Raw genomic sequence first — 17,818 nt, forward strand, 5'->3', positions numbered from 1 at the left:
ACCCGCTGAGTAAGTGAACTACTTTCTAGAGCTATTCTCGCATGAAATAGGTTTCTGAAATAAGTCTTATTATCTGCATTATGACCTTATACAATTTGAAAGTCGATTGAAAAAAAAAACAAAGGAAAAAAACAGGTATCAAACAGGTGGTTTTAAGTGTACAATATTAATTAATTTCTTAGAAGCTACATCATTTCACTCTGCAGTAGATTATGTAAATAACTATATAATGTGACACTGAATTAGAGAATTATAATGTGACACTGAATTAGAGAATTGTTGGATATCAGTCATAAAAATAAATAATTAAAAGGTATACTCTTTATATCAATATATAGAGAGTTAATTCGGAATTGATATAATAATATGTATATATTTTATTTACGTACTAGCTGTTGCCCACGGCTTCACTCGCTCATATTCTATATCTATATTAATATTATAAAGAGGTAAAATTTGATTTTTTTGTATGTTTGTAATGTATAAACTCAAAAACTGCTGTACTGATTTAAAAAAAACTTTCACCTACAGAAAGCTACTTTATCAGCGACTAACATAGGCTTTACTTTATTCAAAAAATTAGAGAGCCTTACAAAAATTGTATGTAAAATGTAACCCACATTATTGCAATTTGTACAATAACTACTTTTTGTTCAAACTAGTCAATAAAACACGGGCTGAAACGGGTTAAAATTATATTAATCCTTATGCAATTAAATAGCTTCATAGAAAAGGTTGATTACGCACATGTAAATTCCTCTTTAAATTATTCGAATTTGATCTTATGTTTAGAAGTTAGAACTGGTAAAATCATGCAAAAAGTAAGAAGTTTACAATTCAAATAATAGAAATAATAATAATAAATAATCCTGAACCTGAACGGTATACGATCTTGGGTACACTTACATAGACTAAAGCGTGCAATTGTGTGCCTTGTCATAACGATAGTCTCATTCTTACCTGCGCGTGCGCGTGTCGTCTCAAAGAAAGCCTCAGTGCTTACCTGGCGGCCGTCGAGACCGCATCGGCCTGCCGACAATGTGGCAGACTTTGTGACTCTAGTGTGGTGAGTGTGTTACAGCACAGTGTCCGTGCGTTAACCCCAACCCCTGATAGTGTAAACCGGATTTTATATTTGGAACGCCCCGCGGCGTGCAAAAAGGTTTGTAGTTTTTAATACGATTTTGTAGTTTAGACTTAGTGCGCGCTCAACCGAGTGTTAATTTAAGGTAATGTGAAAGTTTCAACGATCGATCGCCGAGTTCGAGGAGTCAGTAGTGTTGACATACTTTTGGTTCAGGTGTGGTGTAAGCAGGTGGGCGCGCCGCTTCGTTAGAACGACCAAAATTCCAATCTCGTGAGATAGCTTTCGGATGGTTGAACAACTTTCTTTCAATGATTTAATTGCAAATTTAATAATAATTGTGTATATTTTATTACATGATATTTCAACACAATATCATAAAGATTAATTATAATATTTGCACGAACGTCATGATAGGGAAGACATCAACGCGCATAAGCTTCATTTTATTAATGTATTCTGATGATATCATGGAATACAAAAAGTTAACGTTCAACAAAAGGCGGATTTCCTGTTAAATATACCGTAAAAAGTTTAATTAATACATTTAAAAAATATATGTCTATCTTATTTTTCTTATTACTGAAAAATAAGTATCTGAGTATAACTGAGTCTATTATCAGTTTTTATTGTAAGAAAGCCACTACACAAACAATGCCACGACTTGTGAGCGGTAAACGAGGACAGTGGAGTGCATGTTGCGTTGAAACGTAACCGGTTGTATCCTTGTCTCCGCTTTATTATCTGTACGGATTTTATATTTTTATAAACGTCTTCACTATCTAACTTTCAACTTTGTACATTCATAGTTAATATAAGTCCATTTAACCGTTGTGATTTTTTACGAAACTATTAAAACATTAAAGAAATAAATTTAAATAGTAATACCCTAATGAACATTGATTGGAAGGGAAACTGGCTAAATTTTATAGTGAAACTATGTCTTGCTAATGCTGAAATATCTCTTTTAAATTAACCAAATGATCCAAACTAGTAATTCTTACTATTAAGAAATAGTTTTTGTATTTAATAATAATATTTACATTTGTAACTCAATATTGTGTAACTATCAACGATGACAAACAGTTGCAATCGTTTATGATTTTCGGACGATATAATTCTATTATAATAACCGCAAATGTCAATAAACTTGAATGAACGGTTTGCCAGAGTACAGAAAAAGTAAATATTAAATCCAGTACAAGCACTAAGACACATCCAAGTCCCCAGAATGCCTTAACAACAGGCAACCAGTCGTGCGGATCGCGAGTAGCCCGCTAATTACGTTATATTGCTCCATCGTGGCCGCATTATTCTTCAATACTCCAACATACGTGATTTATTTAAAGCTTCACATTTCTAGCCTTCCGAGACTGATTGTACTTTATTCAACCATCATTAACTTTTAAATAGCTTTAAGCCTTTAGAATGCTAAGTTAAACATTCGTAATTCCCGCTTGAAAGGTTTTGCGCGATAATTTACGTTCATAACATGTTTCATCATTTTGAAAATAATAAAAACTAAAGTAATTTTTCATTTTAATAACTAAACAAAATTCATCCAACTGAAATGCCCGATGCTCTTGCAAAAACAAATTAAAAACATAACCAATCTGAAAGCATGGGTTAAGTGGATTTAAGCAAGGCGTAGTTACAGTATTCGTTTTTTACGTTGCTGCCTTTTGTCTACAATTTAGTGCACTCGAAATCCAACATAGTTTTTAACCAATGATTCTTTTGTTTAAATGTAAGTCTTGCTAATGAGTTTCGCGAATATATGACTGTATTTTTTTTCTTTTTCTGATAAATACGTTATTGTATCTATAAAAAAAATCCCACAGATGTACAAAGTAAATATATAAAATATCAAAATGCAAAATATAATAAACATTTGTTTGGTAAGCTAAATGAAATCGAATTAACTTAAAATGTTATCAAAAATAAATAGAAAGCAGATATAATTCTAAATAAATATTGAATATTAAAGATCGCTGAAATGGAAATGGGAACTCCTCATAAACTTTTGCTTCATAAAGTAAAGGGCCAGTATAAATATTTTCGAATAATTTTGTAAATTAATCCCTTGTGACGAAGGTAAATCCCCTACCATAAAAAAGCGTCACTTCGCTTTTACTCGAGCGTTGTAATTGTACGCTTGCTTTCCCTATTATCTCGAAAAATATATTGCTAATTGGAATTTCACTTGTTTATGTGAAGCTTGTATCATCATATTATGTTTCTAAAAATAACTCCTATAAAAAAACTCCTATATAACCGCGTTAAGCCCACAGAAGATTGTAGTCCTAATTAGTTTAAAACAATTTTAAAATTTAGGAATATAGTATCGTTACTTTATTTTATATAACCGTGTATACGTGTAGTTTCAATGTGATCTGCTACTATAATTCAGGATTACAAGCGTTTACATCTTTAGTTCCTACTATTCAACTAATATAAATTTAAATTATAGGTATTCGAATATGTTTATTCAATAAGAAACATATTATTCTTTATCTCAACCACATCAAAAAATTCAAAGTCTACAAAGTTAATTCATGTAAGAACTTACAGACAGAATAATTAGGTTGGCTGAATTGGAAACCTAAGCCTTACGTTACGGTTCCCGCAAAACCTTGTTCCGGAACACGTCTTCCATGAGAGCTCTTTTTTATCGTCGCTTTTAATAGCACCGCTAATTATTTCACTTCGTCGACAATGTGAACTTAAAAGTAAAAATTTCTTTAAAACATTCTATTGTAAGATACATATGAATAGACGTTTTAAGAGCTCGTTATATTTCTATTTAAAATAGGATAAGTATGAAAACAAAAGAAGGGAAAGTTATAATAATAATTAATGTTTTTATTAAAATTTAAGAATTCTAATCTACTTAATAGTTGTCATAATATTATTAAAAAGTGTTTCTGTCTTTACTCATGACCTTTCAAGTTCAAATTGTATATAAACGTTTAAACAAATTTGTGTATTAGACAAGCGTATTTATGGAAAATTTCAAGCGCAACTATAAATATAAGCGCCCGTTACAATCATTCATAAAAAGCATTATAATACTTTTAACTTTAAACTCACCTGTATGTTACGTCTCTACCTAGCTATAAAAATATAGAATGTCAATAATTCGTGCTTACGAGGATTATTTTGCTTACATAATAGTGTGAATACCGCAAAATGAAACATCTGTCGAAGATGTGCTTGCCAACGGTTACAAATCCGTTACCGCAAAGGAGGTCATGCGCCCGCGCCGCGCCGCCGTAGTCGTCGCGTGCGCACTTTCAACGAGTATTAGCTAGCGCTCGCTAAAATAGTGATAATAATTGCAGTCACACTAACACGAAGTAGGCAATAAGGTTATTGTAATATTTTTATACAAATTTATACTTCAAATTTAAGCTCTAGGCAACTTCATAAAATTTTAATTGAATAGGCTTATTGAACAAAATATGTAGCGGTCCTGTGGCGCAACGGATAACGCGTCTGACTACGGATCAGAAGATTCTAGGTTCGAATCCTGGCAGGATCGAAATTCTCTAAATATTTTTTAGGTATATTCGACAAAAACTTTTGGTATTTTTTACGTAAATACAAAATTCATTCCATTAAATAGATTTCTAAAAGAAAGAACACATATACAAACCATTTGCACGTAAAATAAGCCTCTGCTTCATTTTTATTTTTCAAATACTCCGACGATAATAAACGACTATTTAAATTGCACCAATTAATAAATGAACGTATAAACCCAAAAATTAATCAGTCTGCACACACTTTTCGAAGCGCAAAGTGCACAAATGAATAATCTCGATGATTTTCAAGTCTGTCAACTAGGACGATTTCTAATTTTGCATACACATCTTATGACAAGGCACTAAGATTCAAATTCGATTGTTTTTAAATAGTGCGCAGTTATACGGAGGCATCTAAACTATCTGGCACGGTATAAATTTTCTTGTCTAACTGGTTTCTTGAATACCTATTTAAATTATTAACGCAGAATTTGTAAAATTTAAAGGTTTACATATACCTAGTACATTAAACTAGCAGTAATTTGACGCATGAGGAATGTAGCTTATGATTATCGGTTAATAAGGTATTGACAAACGATATTTGCAAAAGTATGTAAACAATATATTTGAAAAATATTTTAACAAAAATGCCTATGGTAGACGTTTTTTTTATAAAATTGGTGGGCGGCAAATGATAGTAATTAGTCAACACCGCCCACAGATAATGGTGATGTAATAAAAATAACCATTTCTTACCCGCCACTGCACAGTTACACTGACTTACCCATCCTGAATACCGTAACATAACAATTCTGAGTATTTCTGTTTATTAAAGAAATGCAAATTTCGTAAAAAAAAAAGGTAAATTTCGTGCAACCACCAAGTAGTATGCAAAAATCATCAAAACTCTTCATTACCGTTCAGTATTCCATTTCAGTATCAAAAAATATTTGATTGATTAAATATTCAAAATGACACCGAAAGCTTTGCTTCTTTATATTAGTCAATTTCTGATTTATTTCAAATTGTAATCGACATGAAACGTTTTCAATTACCCATTGACAATCAAGAACAAACCACGTGAATATATTTTATTACCGTTATTGCCTTTATTGGCAAATGTGTCGAAATTATAAATTGCTTACATTTGCTATACGTAAACAATTAATCCAATTTAATATTACGATGTATAAATTAAGTTTTGAGAGAATCGATTTTGCTAACCGTGCGTCTTAAAATACACATATTATAATATATATGTTTTTTATGTCTATACTTATCTCGTGATATGAGTACTGCAGTACCTAAAAAAATCGTAATATATCGGTTATATTCAAGGTACGTTTTCCAGCGAACCAACATTTCACCTACATTCCACTCATTTACATTCTTGCCAACGTATGACAGACGCATTTAGGCACAACCAAGGAATCTCTATAACGGTTATACTTATCGTGTCATAGATCTAAATAACTTTGAAATAACATGATTTTCCATTTATTAATTAATTAATTATAAATCATGTATTTTTATTTAAACACGAGTTTAGTATTCTAGGAGATTCTTTGTTGTCGTTTTAAAGAAAAATATCTCTTTATTTTATCCGAATAATCTAAAAAAAAATCATTTATTACTTCCTATTTAGAATTTCTTTTTCATTCCGATTTTCGGATAGTCTTATTTTCACATTTTTAAGTTCACCAGATTTCACTAAAGTGTTTCTAGAAGGACGTCTGTGTGTACGGATGTTTTTTTTTTATTTATTTTATTTCATGAAATTCATTTCAACAGAGTTTGTAGAATTTAATAACATAAAAACATATAGTTATATGAATAAGCAACAAGAAAAGAGCACACATACCAATATTTTTAATATATAAGCCAATAAATATAAATATATATTTCAAATATTACAGGCGTTAGAATTATATTCTACAATAATATTAATTGGAGTTAAAATGTTTTGCATTAGTCACACAGATAGAGCAGATTAAACGATTTTTAATATCTGCTTAATAACGTTTCCATGACAAATAAGATTATAAAATATTATTTTTTGTGATTTTTTATTTATTTGACATTAACCTATGTAAATAAAGTTTTAAAGAAATATTAAAAAAAACCAATGACCTACCGAAGTCAAATAACATATTTTAGGGTTTTATTGCTACATACCTTAAAAACATTAATAAAGAGTCTATCTTTATTAATGTTTTATATACATACATAAGTACATACATACATAAGTATATATTATATTAATATGACGGAAAACTAATATGTAACTGGAACTTAAAACTTTTTAACACTTAAGATAGTTTCTATAATTTATGTTGACTATTTTAAAATCATCCATAGCAACTCAAATAATAGGAAAAATCATACGAAATTTCTTTATTTGAAATTTACATAAAAAATACGCATAATGATGGCAGAGCCGAGATAACTCTAGCTTAAAGCACATGATCCTAAGCCGATGATTGTTGTTTTCGTGTACTTAATTCGTGTTTATATATTATCTATTGCTTAATGTTAAAGGAAATATCTTGAGGGATACCTGTGTATCATTATATTCTGCCACGTGTGTCTCCACAAATCGGTATTGAATCAGTGTGATATAAAAAAGCTACAAACTCACTCCTTAACAAGAGTGAGAATGTATTTACTCAGCAGTGAGACATTAACTAAGTTACTTTAATTTTTTTTAATTTGTTACACGAAATATTTAAAAAATGAAACCATGATGAAGCGAAACCAGTTTTACTTTGATCCAAATACAGTATAGGAAGTATATTCAGTTCTATCTGGTTTTTATCAATTATAATATGCCTGGTTCACTCACTAGTCCTCCCCTTCACTCGGGTGACCTTGCCTCCACGCAAGGCTTGCTGTCGTTCACCTCGGAAGAATGCGACCAATAATACAGCTTGTTGACAATATATGTATATAAACCGTACATAGTATAGAAGGAACTTGTGGCAGCTGTTTTTGAAACGATGGAAAACATCTTTTTGCGAACTAGTTAGTAACTAGGCAGTTTTTGCATCTTTAAACGTTATCAACATATGAATAACGAGCAAAACAAATTTCTATGAATATCATATACATATCTCGAACCGTATCTCAATAATGAAGAGAAATCTGGCGAAGAAAGTTCTAATATGCATAATATAAACATTAGTATCAAATGGTTTTAGATGACTTTAATGTATTTTTTTAAATAATATATATATTAAAATCTTATATTTTAATATTATAAATACAAAATGTTTATTTCCACAGATTAATAACGTTAGTCATAGACTTAGTTAATTGTATTACATTGGTCGACCTCCAACTCCGTCTGGAATGCGGTGGCATATTGCTAAATGAACCGCCTCTACTGAATAACAAACCAAGTCAATAATAACTAACTATTCTTGTTCTTTCAATTAATTGAGGAACAAAGTGATACACATGTGACACTTTGTTCAGTATTAGGTATTTTGGATAATTATTTATTAAAAAAAATACTTTAAGTAATTATAAATGCTATCCTACTCTATATTGACGTTTTAAATTTGATAAACCTGTTATATATGTAACAAATGCGAGAACATTCTTTACACGGCTCTATATTTAAAAAAAAAAACCAATTTATTTTAATTAACTTTAAATGTCAATGACGGAAATAGAATAGGTTTTGAAGCTGGATAAATAATTATTTATTTATCAGTCTTTCATTCCCGGTCATTTTGGAGAAACCTCTTCGAGGAACAAATATGATTATTATACTAAGGTACGTACGTACGTAGGTAAGGTATACTCTTGACTTTACGTATAAAAACAAATAATGGCTTTTATGTTACGGGCTATGTTATAATTCCTTTAAAACCGTCTTTACAGATTATTAATATATTTCCGAGATAGTATAGGTATACATATGTCATGTAACGCCTCCAAACCGAACACAAAGGGTTACAACATACTTACACACAGACAAGCTGGTTTTCATTGTGTATGCCAATATACATAACAATAATCGACACTGTCTAATCACCGACCTCAAGGCGTTATTGCACAAAGTTATTCTAAACCGTACCCACACAGACTCGTACCTCGCACACAGCTTACCGAAACCGCATAATTGAGATTTGCGGGTATTGATATAAATTATCTGTTTATTTCAATTACACAGCAAAATCAATCATTTCTATATAAATTATTGTTTAAACTGAAATTTTTATTTTTTACTTATATTTTATTAGTTTCATATTTATGAACGTATTGTCGTAATGCGATATTGTTTTTTTTAAACAAAACTAGGTCATATATAATGGTAACACAGATACAGTAAAAACTCGATTTAATCACGTAATATATTTTTTAAAACTTAACTGACATAAGTGACACAATCCTATTATTTATATTAGCGGATAACTGATTTCTAAAAGGAAGTTTATACAAATATTCTCACGTATGTAATAGATGGAACCTGCGATGTGAGAGTACGTGACGTTCATCTTACATACGTGCTGTGCCCACAAAACTTATTCTATTTTAAAATATCAACATAATTTTATTCTATTTAGTGTAAACTTATAAATTTTATAACATATTTTTTCAAATTAATCTATTTTTGTGTAATCTTACTTACACTATTTATTTACTGCATATGGCGGAACTTTAATTGTATTAATCTGTTAGTCCTGTCTTTCAGATAAAGAATATTGTATATGTACAAATTTATATAGAATATTGTCGTCTATTATGTAGTACTACGTATCCAAAATTTTTTTTTTTTCAATAAAAAAATATATTTCGAGGTAAAATATCATCATTAAAAAATATATGTACATATATAATACATACCTGTAATAAAAATTAAAATTTAATTTATATTTTATAAAAATCTTAAAATATTACAATGAGAAAGGGCGCAGTTGCAAAAGTATGTTTAACTAGAAATAATAATAATGAATAAATATAGGCGTATTCACGAATCACTGAAAAACTTACTGAACTAAAAGTGAAATATCGCATGAAACTAGTTCAAAGTCTTGCAAGATGTCTGAGGCAATTCAAATCCTCTTATTATAAAGCTGCGTCGGTAGTCACTGCTAATTTAATTAACTTTAATAACTACAAGTCTTATCAGATTTATCAGCGTTGACTACATTTGAAAATTCTATAAAATTTACTCATTATATCAAATATTCTTCGTATATCAAATAGATACCTAACATGTAATTGCGTCATATTATTGGCAAGAAGACATGTAAAAATGTAAGTAGTAAAATTATATGCAAATCTAAGTCGTAAGATGGAAGTCCTAAAAAGATCTTTATTATTCCTCTTTCGTCCGTAAACTATCGTCAGATAGTGGACAGAATAATAAATCATTGGACAAAGCACAGACAAACATTAAAACAAAGAATAATCGCCACTTTCTAGTGCTGAGGTAGAAAATTATTTCTCTCGAGAAATACTTACTACTAATATTATCTGGAGGGATATTAACAACTAAATAAACTATTATTTTACTAAAGAATTTTTTAAATAAAAAATTGCCTAAATGATTTAGTTAATTGTGTATATCCACCAACGTGAATTGTGGTGTGAGATACAGCAAAAATAACAAATAATCCTTCAGTATATTGTAGATATACATTAATTTTAATCTCTCTGTTTCATTGATCTAACTTATATATATAACTTTAGATCTGGATTCCGGATTCAATCAGTGGTTGAGCGAGTAAAATTCTCAATAGCAGCGCGGAATTTTGAAGTTCGCAGTATTTACACTGTCATTCCTAAAAAAGCAAGTAAAGCCCTGGTCCTTCGATTGCGTTCTAGTTGTGACCTTTTTCGCTTGTCCAATTTGCCGTCCTATCAGATTATGAAAATGAATTAATTGACAGTGTAGTTGTGCCTGCACACTGTTTTGTGACTAAATATGTTTATATCTACTTAGATATACCAAACTTGTGCCTGTACGAAAAAAAAATTAGAAAAATGACGAAGAGGCCATGAGAGCTATTAAACTCATCGCAAGAAACTTTTCCACCTACCAGTAAATTCTTATTTCAAATGGTATACAATGTATTATAATCTTTATTAAATAAACAAAACGACGCTGGTGATAGTGTGAATGGTTATGACGCAAAGTCACAAAGCGTGACCTTTAGCGTGGGACGCGCTATATCTTGCCATTTGATAGTGACCCCTTCAAACCTGATTTCATTTATATAAATCTACTCACATTCATTAACTGTTTCTATTCCTTAAAATGTACTTATTCGTAAAATAAGGTAACAATATGGTTAATATATTAATAAATATACCTCCATAGGTATCCAATTAAATATCCATATATAATCCAATTTAATATCCATATATTAAATTGGATTTTAACACAAATATTTATAAAGAATTTAATATATATAATAAAATGTATTATAAAAATTAGTCAGCATGTACTAAATCACTTGGCATGTTACATACCTAAATGTATGTATTAACATACGACAAAGAATCAATATATAAATCAATTTATAAATTGCAGCCGACATAATTTGCTTGTTACTCGTACTTCTTTTATTTTATTACAAGAACGAAACTTTAATGTTCTTTAAATAAATATCGCACATCTTCGAGCCATCGCCATCGCTACCTTGAACTTTTTAACTTTACTGAGAAGTAGATTCTTGCCATACCGGTTAATACATTTGATTATAATGCATTCTTTTTTTTATTGTACAGTTAAGTGGAAGAGTCACCTGATGGTAAGTGGTCACCAACGCCCGAAGACATTGGCATTGTAAACAATATTAACCATCACCTACATCGCCAATGCGCTACCAAACTTGGGAACTAAGATGTTATGCCCCTTGTGCCTGTAATTACATTGGCTCCCTTACCCTTCAAGCCGGAACAACAATACCGAGTACTGCTGTTTTGCGGTAGAATATCTGACGAGTGGGTGTTACCTACCTAGACGGGCTTGCGCAAAGCCTTACCACCAGTATGCATTTTATATTTTGTTCAACAACAGTTTATTATAATTTAAAAATATTATTTAATTATAAATGACTTAATTCGAAAGTTAATATAATACTTTTGATGTACCCTTTTTATCGCTGGAAAAACGCGTTATGCGTTTCCCCCACGGGAACAGTGTGGGGCTCGCTGGTATCCAAGGCGCCGAGTGTGCCCCAAATATCGGAATACCCACTAAAAAACCAGCGGTACAATGTCTTTCGGTCCGTTGTCTTTCCGTCTTAACGAGGACCGCCACGGGATCTCACCTTTGATGTATCCCAGGTTACATTTGAAAGCCAAAGACTACCAAGATTAATACTTGCAATGTTCCTACCACATAATCGAATAAAGATTCAAAGATACACTTATTATTGAATTATATTTATTGAAAAATCCTTTATACTTATTAAATATTAAATACAACCGTATAAATTACAATTACCGCCCGTACTTAATTTAGAATTATCTAGCTTATGACAAAGACAATAAGAGTCAATATCCTATTTATACTATCTGACCGCATAATAACGATATATAAATAAGTTTGGTATGTGAAAAACCAGGCTCTTTAAGGACAATCTGTGAGTCAGCGCAGTTGCGTCATTAATGTTTATTTATATTGTTGTCATAAACATAACATAATATAAAGAGTGCGAGTGAGAAATCGATATATATATAAGAAAAAAGAGCTATTATAAAAGGTTAGTAGAACCGATTTAAAATAATTTATTTCCCATTGGTCTTCTAATAAAATACTATTTTTTTACAAAACCTGTGGGTATTATAATCTAATTAATAGTTATAATCCTATCTCGTTTTGAGAATAAAATGGTGCAACATATACTTATAACCCAAATACAAAGATATTTCACGGGTAAGTACCGATTAAATACTTTTTTTATCTAAGGATAGGCGGACGGATAAAAAGTAAGTTCACCCAATGTTAAATGGCCTCCACTGCCCATAGACATTGTTAGAAATATTGAACATCCCTTGCATTACAAATTCACCCCAATCTTGGGAACTGAGCTGTTATGTATCTGTGCCTGAAGTTACACTGGCTCACTTACCCTTCAAATCAGAACACAAAAATGCTAAGTACTGCTGTTTGGCAGTAGAATATCTGACGAGTGGATGGTACCTACCCAGACGGGCTTGCACGAGGCGTAGGGCCCCAAGTGGTACACTATTTTCCTAATCTTTATTTGTGTATAATCTCTTATAATAATTATTTAACCACTCATTAGACATTTTATGTATCGTCATACAGTAAATACTCTTTTTTTAAATAGTTTCGTATAGTCATGATAAGTTAATATCATTAATAACTCATTAAATTTTTATGTTTAACGAGTAAGTGAAGCGATTCCAATAACAACAACAACATGTTATATGTATAACAATTTATAAATTATAAAATAATAATGATATATACATAATAATAAAAATAACGAATAGTATTTTGTTATTAAATGCGATGATATAAAGAAGTAAAACGATGATGGTGTCAAATAATAAAAATAACCAAAAACGTTCGTCAAAGCGCGGTGTGACGTCAACTGGCTGCGAAATAATTTGTAACTACAAAGTATACAGTGAAGGTACTGAACAATGCTATTGTCAACAAAACCAAAGCTAGTGGACGACAGCGACGACTGAAATTAAGCACAAAAGTACGCTAAACGTAAAAGTAAAGATATCTCGCTTCACAAAACACGAACCATCGTTTGGGGCGTCGGTCTCGTTAGTCCCATTCAACCAGTATCCGCGGACTTTAGAAAGGCCTTTTTGCTTCTCATTTTTCTGTTGCTTTTATTAACGCCTCGTTCGTCCATCGGTGTAGCTTTTAAATAGCATGCACTGTTTTTCTGCAATGCCTAATGAATGTCATATTCATGCAAAGCAAAATAAAAGCTAGCAATGTTGGTGTCTTCAAATCCAGAGTAAACAGGTTTCTTATAGGCAAGCATGCTATATCTTAGACCGTGTCGATGCTTAAGATCAGGCAAGTCAACGGTCGAACGCTGGCCTATTAATTGTAAAAAAAAGCGCAACAGTATTGTTAATTCGTTAAATAACAAACTAACAAAATTTAGCGTCTAAGCGAGTATCGTATAACAAAAAAGTATAGTTTAAAAATATATAAGTTGAATTATTTTTACGAATTTATGTATTGATGTTTGAATAGAACGTTAGGTTTTAAAGATCATAAATGCGAAACAGGTTTGCCTTCACGGAACATTGGAGATACCTACGTGCTCAAGAATAGAATTTTAAACTTGCAAGCTGAGGTATGTAACTATTTTTCATTAAACATTTAATGGCTTAGCTATTTTATTTATCCAAATTCATAGATAATATACAAAATTATAATAGATTATTACACATTTCAAAGGTATATTCATTACAAAAATATGTGATTGTTCATTCAAGGATGTCGGATATTATAAGGCTTCGGTGACTCATCGGTCGAGCAGGTAATATTTTTTTTAATCGACAAATATAATACAACGCTAAACGAGGGAATTCCACGCCGGTGCCGTAAATAATGACTGGTTTAAAAAATTCAGGTAACAAAAATTGTTAACACAATTTACTCGGGAAGTCCTTTTCGAATAACCCGGACGTTATCTTTTTGTTTACATATGACTTCTACATATGCAAAAGACGCAATGTGTCTGGACAAATGTGTGTAACTAAACTTCAATATTTAATTGTTATTATGATTGTAATTTATTAAAACATATATCTCTATTTGCTTTTATGTTAAATTCTAGAAAAAGGAAAATTATTTCATATTGAATAAAAAATATAACGTTATAATGTTATATTATTTCATATTAAAATATGAAAAATAAAATAAAAGGAAAATATGAAATAATGTTATATTATTTCATATTTTCCTTTTTTCTAGAATTTAACAAAAAAAAAACCTCACTGTTTTAGTAATGCTTGCATTTTTTTTTATTTTAGCCCATTGGGCGTGTTATAAAATTGTATTCATCTTTATTATTTAAGTAATTTTATCTTCTTTTACCTTTTACTGCACTGAATGTAGCGTTTGTGTTGGCAGCATATGTACAAGGCGTAGACTGAAAAGCAGCCCAGCTGAAACTACGACCTTTTCACCAAATTATCAAATATCATATTGTTAACTCTTTTTTTATGGTTTTGTACCTTAATTCTTTTTGTCTTTGTTTCTTTTTGGTGAATAAAGTTATTTATTATTATTATTACATGTTACAATTATTTCGATACATTCGCTTTCTCTGTTACATTGATTTACTATTTTATCGTTATATCTTTCCTAGCAACACGGTTATAAGGAAACCGTGCCATAACATCGGAAACATTTAGTGTCATTCAACCTGCGAGTGTGGGTACGTTTTCACTTTTACCATAAAAATACAATTCCGCAGTGCGCCTTGAACTGCAGGCAAAATAAGAAGTGAAGTAAAAACGCTTACATCAACGTTCGAATAACGCGGATGTTAACGCCACACTTAAGTGCTTTTCATACGAGAGCAAAAAAGTAACACTAATAAAGCGGGCTTGATTCAAGTAATCGAGGAATTCATTCTTTAATTAAATGTTGGTTTATTTACCTATATGCATATACGGCATATACACGTCTTAAAAACTGTTAATATAGAAATTATTAAAATACATATGTATAAATAACGTTTTCGTAGTATTATAATTTTATAAGTGTTTGACCCCATAACTCTAGGGTAAGAAACCCGTTAATACGATTGTATTTCTATGACTGTAAACCGATTGGTCGATTGTTATTAATGTCATGTTCGCCAGCGGCGAGAACTAAATGCGTAAACCAAGTAACGGTGTTAGTTCAACGAACGGAAAGTGGTACTAATAATAATAACTTCACCTGCCATGCACGAGGAAGCTAGATCGCATTCGTGGCTTGCACATATGTTGTCCTTTTATAAAGCAGGAAGAGAGGAAGGGAACACCATATTAAGAATATCTATTTCGTTATGTCCTATTACCGTTTCAATTTAATCTATTAATTTTATACGTTGAAACTGTACTTATTTTTATTTGTAAAACTACTTTTTTATAAAGCAGGTTTTAATAAAAAAAAAATAAAATACATACACAAAATAAAAGTAAAACTACATTTTCTGACCGCAAAATTCGTTTCATACGTGAGTAAATGGATTTCTGTGTCTCATTTTCGTCTCATACGAGTACCGCATTCGAGTACAGTGAAACTGTTTATTCATATCAGCGTCATACTTTTTACAACAAATGACTTTTTCATTACTTTTAACATTTTAAATTACAAAGAGTAATAATTGTCGAAAACTTAATAAACTTTTAATTACACAAATTGCGTTATTTTGTTATATTATTGCTCGTTATTTTATATATATATATATATATATATATATATATATATATATATATATATATATATATATATATATAAAATAACGAGCACAATATTATATTACATAATTAAGTCTTATATATTAAGAAATACGCATTTAACAACTTAAAATACTTTTGCTAATAGGAAACTTATTCAACCAGTTACTTACTGCTGACTTCCCATTTTCTAGCGAGATATTTTGCCGTAATGCCGTCTTTTCTCTTATTGACCTTCTTTTAAATTTCAAGAATAATTGAAAACGTTCTATAAATATTTAGTTAACGTATCATACGAGTATGCAATCACCATATGGCCAGATATATTAAAATGTTTATATGAAAACGCCCTGAACAATCACAATTATAGTTCACAATTTGTAATTGTGTCTTCTGTTCATCGCACTTTAAAGATAAAAGATAATAACGTAAGGTATGTAACAATAGATAATAATAGCCGATCTCGAAGGCTGTCGATTGGAAAACTTTGACCCACTGACCGAGTAATTCCCTTAAAACCCGTATCTCAGCTATTGCCTGGTTGTCCGGAACACCGACTTAGTTCGACGTTCGCTACTTCCAACGTAATTATTGGCTAAATACGATAAGCCTTTCGACATTTACATGTAGATATTGGTTTAATTATTTAACCGATAAAAACTATTTAGATCTTAGCAAATGCTCCACATCAAGCTATAAACATTATAAATTGCCTTAATTTTAAAAAACCTGATAATGTATGTCGTTGAAGTCTAATAAAATATAAAACTGATTTCTTTTTATTAAATCGAGAAAAATATTTTGTAAACACTAATTGTTTTTTTTTTCATAGCAGTTAAGAGCTCTTTCACTTCGAAACGAAATATGAATATGGAAGACGCGTTGGCCGCCATATCGGATTTGGTTTTAAAAGGTTGTAACAGTAAAACAGTCAACGAACGAGTGACACTGACAATGAGGCATTCCGTATTAGGTGTCCGTCACGTATGTGATGGTACGTGAACGTTTTCCATGGCTCAAAGCACGTACCGTGCTTCTCTAACTTTCCAACGCATCATCACAAACGATTCACAAACAGAGACCGAATGCGGTTTCAATTATTTTTCTTTTTCATCTTGAACTTGTTTCCATAGCGTAGCATGTGAGGACATTTTTTTATTTATTAATTATTTAATATGAAAATACTGTACAACCACACGTGATGGTTTACTAAGTTTCTTACGGTTAATTTTAAAATAGGCAATTAATATCTAATCTTACTTAATTCCCGGAACATCGTAATAGCGTTTATGTAAGAGAACTGCTTAGTGTGCTAAATTTAATCTCGAATATATAATTTAATTATTTAAAAAGCAATTAGCGTTTTAATAATCTTATATCACATTATATAGTAATTGCCCAATGAATACGTTATGACTGTATGCTAAGATCAAAAAGTATAATTGTATGTAATTGTAAAACTTCAAAGCAAACACAAACATTTGAAATGCAATTTATTTAGAGAATACATATATTAAAACAAATGTTACAAAAGTAAAATCGGATCTTCTAGCAAATTTTATTCTGCATGCAAAAGACATACATAAATCTTACATAATTTGCAATTTTTTACTTTATTCATTAGATTTCAAAACAAATACGTCATAAGTATAAAATTTAAATTTGTTGCTTAATAGCTTTAAAATGTGACCAAATAATAATGTGCGTTACATTTGTCGATCTCGTATGACAATAAGTACTTATATTTTTTTGCAATCATGTCAGAAATCTTTGGTTAATCCGCTTCTATTGTTACTTT

General features: G+C 30.5%; 1 protein-coding gene and 1 non-coding gene across 4 annotated transcripts in view; both read left to right on the plus strand.

Moving 5' to 3' along the window:
• The first annotated feature begins 979 nt into the window (after positions 1-979).
• Positions 980-17,818, plus strand: part of LOC126768854 (sushi, von Willebrand factor type A, EGF and pentraxin domain-containing protein 1) — a 63,110-nt gene continuing 46,271 nt past the window's right edge. For 2 of the 3 annotated variants that reach the window (XM_050487204.1, XM_050487207.1), the window contains exon 1: positions 981-1,162. The gene's annotated coding sequence lies outside the window, so the exon portion shown is untranslated. Of the gene's footprint in view, positions 1,163-17,818 lie in introns of all 3 variants that reach the window. The other variant, XM_050487205.1, reaches the window with a different exon arrangement.
• Positions 4,553-4,625, plus strand: Trnar-acg (transfer RNA arginine (anticodon ACG)). Its single transcript has one exon. It is a non-coding gene; the product is annotated as a tRNA-Arg (tRNA).

The sequence above is a fragment of the Nymphalis io genome, chromosome 6 (assembly GCF_905147045.1).
Source record: "Nymphalis io chromosome 6, ilAglIoxx1.1, whole genome shotgun sequence".
NCBI lineage: Eukaryota > Metazoa > Arthropoda > Insecta > Lepidoptera > Nymphalidae > Nymphalis > Nymphalis io.